This window comes from Homarus americanus, unplaced genomic scaffold (assembly GCF_018991925.1).
Source record: "Homarus americanus isolate GMGI-L3 unplaced genomic scaffold, GMGI_Hamer_2.0 scaffold20919, whole genome shotgun sequence".
Lineage (NCBI taxonomy): Eukaryota > Metazoa > Arthropoda > Malacostraca > Decapoda > Nephropidae > Homarus > Homarus americanus.
In genome coordinates, this window is record NW_024722335.1 from 304,609 (window position 1) to 312,907 (window position 8,299).

The following is an 8,299-nucleotide window of genomic DNA, read 5'->3' on the forward strand; positions in this document are numbered from 1 at the left end:
TGAATTCCAGAATGAACACTGTGACTCCTGTTGTCTCGGTAGAGTTGTCAAAATGCTTCGTCTGTTGTGTCATATTTTCTCAACACAATTTTGAATAAATAGTTTTTTGATTGACTGTAATTGACTGGTTTGTTTTATATGTTACTAAATAATTTGAGACTTGTTGAGCAGTTTAACGACCGGAGTAATACCCTCGTTAAAACATTCCAGTTGTTAGTTTAATTAACATTTAACCGCATATCTTCTTTGTGTTTACTAGAGAGTGGATGAGCCGTTTAACAAGTGTTTTTATAAGTGAAGTGAATAGTTTTATGGCTCGTGTTAATCTCGTTGAATATGTAATAGGATCACCAATTATCCCTAGTGCGATAATTCATCTCCTGAATACGATATTTTAATTCAAGAGTACGATAATATACCTCCTGAGTACGATGATTTATCATCCCGAGTACAACAACTTATCACCCTGAGTACAATGCCTTAACCCCTTGAGTACGGTGATTTAACCCTCTTGAGTCACTGTGTACGATGACAAACACAGAAGAGAGGAACAAAAATAATAAAAAAATAATAATAATAATAATGACTAGTGGCTGAATGTAAACAAACTCTTATCAAATTTACATAAAACCGAATCACACAACACCTACACTGCCCGCCACCCCCCCCCCAATATGACCCCACATCCCCCCCAATACGACCCCTCATCCCCCCACCCCACAATACAACCCCACATCCCCCCACCCCACCACCCACGACCCTCATCTACCACCCCACAATACGACCCCTCATCCCCACACAATGGCCCCATCCCCCCACCCCCACAATACATTACATCCCCCAATACATTACTCCCCACCACCCCATCCTCAAACTCCAGACACTGCAATGAACGTAAACACAAAACTCCAAACTTTCCCAGAAACAAAGGATTGATGGCATGCACAGGTCCGCCTCCTTTTTCGACCAGAAATTGTGTTCAGGGCGCGGGGGTAAAATTATTTGGCTAAGTTTATGAGTGGTCGTTCGTTTTCTGTGGGTCGTTTTCAATATGAGGATGGGAAAGTGAAATTATTTTGACTCACGAGCGAACACGGCGTTTGGAAAATTGCGACGGGGTTTTGTAAGTACACACACACATGTAGACTTGAGTTTATTACACACACACACACACACACAGAGGGTCATCATCACAAACAGGAAGAAGTTAATTTTATGACCTGGAGTTAAAATTAGGACTGGGCAAACATGTCCCTCCTAAATGATGGCAGCCATTATGACAAGTATCTCTGGCTCGCCTTCCTTCCTTCATTCATTCTTTCATCCAGTCTTCCTTTTCTTTCTCCATTCTTTCCTTGGACGTACTTCCTTCCTTCATTCATTCACATTCCTTCCTTCCGTCTTTCATACTTTCTTTCATTCACTCTTTCCTTCCTTCCTTCATTCATTCACTCCTTCCTTCGTTCAGTGTTCATTAATTCTTTCCTTCCCTCATTCATTCTTTACCTCCCTCATTCCATCTTTCCTTCCTCCATTCCTGTCTCTTTCCTCATTCATACTTCCCGCTTCATTCACATTTCTTTCATTCACAATAACTACCTTTCACAACCCCTCATTCACAATATTAGTTTCTTTCAGTCCCCCTTACAGATTCATTGACAACATTTCTTTCATTTCATTCTTCCTTCACACGTAGTCACCTGGCATACGCCCCTCTACTTCTCCCTTCAGTAATATCACCCATGAAAGAAATCTTAATGGTAAAAGAAAAAACAAATTGGGAAATGAAAAAAATGAATGAAAAAATATATAGTAATGAAGGAAAAAGAAAAAAAATCTATAAGAAAAAAAACGAAATATTAAGAAATGAAAAACGAAAAAATGGAAAAAGGAAATGCAAAAAAAAAAAACATTTATTTACAACCGTGTTAATTATTTACAGCCACGTCAACTATTTACAGCCACGTCAATTATTTACAACCACGTTAATTATTTACAACCACGTTACTTGTTTAACAGCCACGATAGTTATGAAGCACCCACTATAAAAACACCATTAATTAATTTGTTAAAAAGCTATAAGTACTTCTCCACTATTATTATTATTATTAATATATCTACCTTCGTCATTATCACTCTCTCTCTCTGTCTCTTTCTGTCTCTGCGTGTGTCTCTCTGTCTGTCTCTCTCTCCCGCCACCACACCCCTCGAGACTAACAGAGAGGAATTATGACCAGTGTATAAAACCATATCTTCAGCGACGAGAGAGAGAGAGAGAGAGAGAGAGAGAGAGAGAGACACACACGAGTTGAATCCTCGGCCAGAGAAAAAAAAAGAACCAGAATAACATGTTAATATTATTGTCAATTTAACAGGTGTTGTGAGGCGGAGAAACACCTGACCTGATATAACAACACCGTGGCACTACACCTGCAGAAGGGTGATGTATGTGTGGGGGCACCGTACTGTACCCGACGGCCCGACAGGATGGCACTCTCCCCGACATAATTGGCTCCCGGCGCTAACAAGGTGACCCTGACTGCCCCCCCCCCCACGATGCCAACCATCAACACCTGACCATAACAAACTGGCCCTCACCATCACTGTATTGGTACCAACACTTCCAAACTGGTCTTTGTTTTCATCAAATTATCTCAACAAACCTAACCTAACTTACCCTAACCTAACTTACCCTAACCTAACTTACCCTAACCTACCCTAACCTAACCACAAGTAACATAACCTTACCTGTTAGTTGACGATGTAACACTAAACAAGAGAGAGCCGTTGACCCAAGACGCACGTACTTATAAAAAAAACACAAAAACATTACAACATTTCAGTAACAACAACAAAATAATAACAACAAAATAATAACAACAACAATAACACGAAACTCCATAAAAAATTAAAACAAACAACTAAATCACAACAACAACAATAACACGAAACTCCATAAAAAAATTAAAACAAACAACTAAATCACAACCACAATATTCAGAAGCAAGTAACAACGAGACAAAACAAACGCACAGACATCAGTTAATACCTTACAACACCTGCGGGCATTAATCAACACGTGACGTAAACGCAAATTTTCGACGTTCACTTATCCTGACGTATTAATTTAGCTAAAGTATGAACGATAACGTCTACACACACGCTTGGAGGGGGGGGGGGGTGTGGGAAGGGGGATGAGGTGAGGGTGAGGAAAGGAGGAGGGTGAGGAAAGGGGAGGAGTTGGGTGAGAGGATGGGAAGAGGTGAAGGAGGAATGTGGGGAGGGGGAATATTGGTGGGGAGAATGGAGTGGGGGGTGAGAGGAGGAGGGGGAGAACAGGGGAGGAGTCAGCAGGTATATGTCATCAGGCGTAATCAAGTGATGGCATAATCTCGACAAATTAACTTGCACAAACATAATGAAAGATCTAATTTCTGCTGGATTTAAAATTGAAAAAATCTTATTAAGCCCAGCCATTGTGTGGAAGAGACTTTAAAACAAAACTCATTTCGTGGATGAACTTATGAGTTTCTACACACACACACACAGTCATCATTATTCCCAACATCATTAATATTCATAACTGTTATTCTTTGTTTCCCGAGTTACATGTACTAACTGTACCTATAACCTTACCTGTACCCCCACCTGTAGCTGTACCCTTACCTGCATCTTCCTACCAAAATAACCCGGATATAATCTTCATTAAATGTCATTCAGTTCTTTTGTGTTCATTTTCCTGTGTCGAAGCCGAAATTAAATTTACATTAAATGTTCAACAATCACAATGATAAAAAGGTTCTGAGTTAATTCCGTATTTGTAAAGAGTAATATTTCCAATAGGACATACTAATAAGTAGCAATACACGGACGAGGGATCTCAGGTGGTAGGCGGAAACGGTGAAGAGGATGGTGTAGCAGCTTCTTCCATAAGTGACAGATGAGGTCATGGTGATAATCAGAGAAAGGGGAGAGGGTCAGTGTATTGAGCACCTCTGATATGTGGCGTAGAAAGGGGATAGAATAGCCTTGCATGCCTTCTTCTATACTCTTATTGTGTAGCATTTAAAATCAAGGCATGGTAAGCATAGGCGAGTATGAATGTTGTATAAACACTCAAGAGCTCTGAGGGACTTGAGACGACGAAGGAGGTGGAGACGAAAGCAGGAAGACTTGATGATTATACGGACGTGTGTTCTCCAGTCCAATTTGTTATCTATAGTGACGCCGAGGTGGAGTCCATAACCTGGAGTGTGTTGGGGCCCAGTGTGATGGAGGGAGGTGGGACACGGTCAGAGGAGAGGTTGATGTACATAACCATGGTCTTGGTGTGGTTCATTGTCGTGTGTGTGTGTGTGTGTGTGTGTGTGTGTTAGCGCCGTAGCTCCATGGCCATGAAACTTAAGAAACCAGAAACTTCACATGGACACTAAAGGCGGCGTTACACCACCACTTTTTGCGTCAACTTTCTCATTTTCTGTCGTTTTTTTCCCCGGATTGACACTTCCCTGGAGCGTCTCGCTCAGACGAAACGTTATCGTTTCCGCCTCATCGGCTCCTGCCAATTTCCGTGGTCAAGTCAAGATTCACACTCGATATTGTGGACAGTTATAGTAAATAAAATATCGAGCCATGTAAAATAACTAAACTTAATTTTAAAATTTCAGTAGCATATTTTTAATAAATTGCCTAAGTGTGGAGTCTTTATTGACGTTGATATTCGTAAATATATCTGATGTTTGTTTACATTATGAGCGAAGTTGACGAATGGAATGACACTCGTTGGTACCGTACGTGTGTGTGACAGGACGGGCTCAGGAAAATTACAATCCTTTGGAAAACAGATGCAAGAAAATGACGCAAAAAGTGGTGGTGTGTGGCCGTCAGGTGCTGGGATCATTTTTCTCGGGTATCTGGACCCACCAACATTCTGGACCCACAAACACCCTGAACCCACAAACACCCTGAACCCACCAACATTCTGGACCCACAAACACCCTGAACCCACCAACACCCTGGACCCACCAACACCCTAGACCCACCAACACTCTGAAATGGAATGCGATTGGCTGTCAAGATGCTGATGTCACATGTCACTGAAGCCACCATTATGATTATTCATACAGCAATTTCAGGATGTAACTTCAGTCCACGCATTCCAACCATCCCTTCTGACCTGCCATTCCAATTTAAACGGCTTCGACACACACACACACACACATACACACATACATACATACATACATACATACATACATACATACATACACATACAGCTACATACACACACACACACACACACACTTTATTAGTAGAGGGAAATACTTATAAGAACGAATTAAAAAGCATTATTGTATCAGCTACGAGAAATATTCACGAAGGGTAACATAAACAATAATATTCATAATGATAAACTACTTCCCTTTTAATCAAACTCTCGTGATATAGAAAAAAAATCCCATATGCCAGAAATTTCAAGAAATCCCCATAACAGATAAAAATCCAATCGAGTCTCAGTGCAACTTTGACCAACTTCCCTGTCTCGTAGCTTAAGAGGCGCTCCTGTGTATCCAGATCAGTAGAAAATTTAACTTCGGAACCTTTGAGAAATTTATCTTCATCCCATGGCTTAAGGGATTCAGTTTAGGTCCATATATATATCCAGTTAGGAGGAAAAATTTAACTTATGAGCCTTTAAGAATACTCTCTCTCTCTCTCTCTCTCTCTCTCTCTCTCTCTCTCCAGTGCCACAACTTAAGTAACTCTAATATCTCATTCCCTTTCATTCTTCTCCCTTCTTCCTGTCCCATTTCTCTTTCTTCTCGTCTCATTCTTCTTTGTTCCTCCTTTCCACCTGGGTTATTCCTCCTTCTTCCACTTCCTCCTCCTTCTCTCCTAATTTTCCTCCTGTCCACAATTCCTTCCTTCCTCTTTAGTTCTCTATTTCCCTGCGGCCCTATTCTCACTCTTCTTCCTTCTCCTCCTCCTCTTCATTCTACCTCCCTCTCTTTACTTGCACCACCACCACCACCACCACCACCATTGCAACACAGCATCGCAACACCATCAACGTCACTACCACCACAGCAACACCATCAACGTCACCGCAACACCACCACCACAACAACACCATCAACACCACAACCACAGAAACACCACCACTACAGCAACACCATCAACACCACAACCACAGCAATACCACCAGCACCACAACCACAGCACCGCAACACCATCAACACCGCCACCACAGCAACACCAACTACCACCACCTCAGCAACACCATCAACACCGCCACCACCAACACCACAACCACAGCACCGCAACACCAACAACACCGCCACCACAGCAACACCACCAACACCACAACCACAGCACCGCAACCATCAACACCGCCACCACAACAACACCAACACCACAGGACTGCGGCAACAACACAGTAACACAGCAAGTCACGTTCCGTAAACCAGACCAACACACACACACACACACACACACACACACACACACACCTACGGCCAAACTTCTCACTGGAGTGGCCCATTGAGGGAAGGGTCAACTACCACCCAAACTACTAATCCAAAGTACCAGCACACTACCATCCAAACTACCACTCAAACTACTACCCAAACTACCACCCAAACTACCACCCAAACTACCAGCGTACAATCACTCAAACTATCATCCAAACTATCACTCAAACTACTACCCAAATTACCACCCAAACTATCATGCAAACTACCACCTAAACTACCATCCAAACTACCACCTAAACTATCATCCAAACTACCACCCAAATTACCACTACAGAGGGGTTAGAAAATTAATACAAGAGAGAGTTAAAAGTCCCTGAATTACCTGCCTTTATGAGATGCATTTACCTGCCCACATACACACCTGGTGCAGGAGGAGGAGGAGGAGGAGGAGGAGGAGGAGGAGGAGGAGGAAGAAGAGTTACTGGGGGAGGGGAAGGAGGGGAGGAGGAAAGAAAATTTGCTGGAGGAAGAGGAAGAGGAGAGGGAAGAAGAATTGTTGGAGGAAGAGAAAGATGAGGAGAAGGAGAAGAGCAAGGAGGAGAAGGAGGAGGAGGAGGTTTAATATCTCCTTCAGGGTTATAAACGCCTGAGGAACACGAGTGAATAAAGGAAGTGGAAAAGGAAACGGGGAAGGAAGAGGGAGGGAAACAATAAAGGAACGACTGAAGGAAGGAATTGAAGGGGCAAAAAAGGGAAAGAAAGAAGGAATAAACCGAAGGAAGAAAGGAATGAAAGAAGGCTGTCTTCATCTGATCAACCAGTCTCTCTCTCTCTCTCTCTCTCTCTCTCTCTCTCTCTCTCTCTCTCTCTCTACCTGTATACATAAGCAACACCTGTCTGGGAACTCAATATTACGACATTTGATTGACACCGTCATTCAGATGGGCAGAGAAACCCTCCCCCCCCCTCACTAAACACACGCGCAATGTTACCAGCTAAAGGGATATAACTTACACGTATAGCCTGCAGTGTTACCAGCTAAAGGGATATAACTTACACGTATAGCCAGCAGTGTTACCAGCTAAAGGGACATATCTTACACGTATAGCCTGCAGTGTTACCAGCTAAAGGGACATATCTTACACGTATAGCCTGCAGTGTTACCAGCTAAAGGGACATATCTTACAGGTAGACCAAGAAAAATAATAAACTTTTGGGTCGTAAATAATAAATAAGTTAAGACATGTGTAATGGTTGGGTTATATACCTAGCTTCCTCCTCCTCCTCCTCCTCTTCCTGCTTCTGCCCTCCTCCTCTTCCTGCTTCTGTCCTCCTCCTCTTCCTACTTCTGTCCTCCTCATGCCTTTTCCCCTTCTCACACGCCCTCCCTCCCTCCCTCCAACATCTTTTACCCATCCTCTTCTCTTTCCTCCCCCTCACACACCAGCCCCCGGAAGGTAAACAATACCTCGGAATTACATTTTGAACCCGGCAATTGCAACGAGGTCACTGAGAATTACATTTTACGGCGACCTGTTGGAATGTGACACCGGAGATTACATTTTGAGGCCATTTTTTTTTGTCACGTAGCCAAAGAAGAATTATATTTTGAGCGTATTATGGAACGTAATACAAGATAATTACATTTTGAGACAGTATTATGGAACGTAGCGCAAGATAATTACATTTTGAAGCAGACTACTGAAACGCCGACAAAGAAGGAATCATATATTGAGACTCTGGAATACTGCTGGTGAGGACAATTCCAGAGATTCCAGCCACTCGTCCAAGACACGGCTCCTTACCTGATATAGAAATTCCTGGAA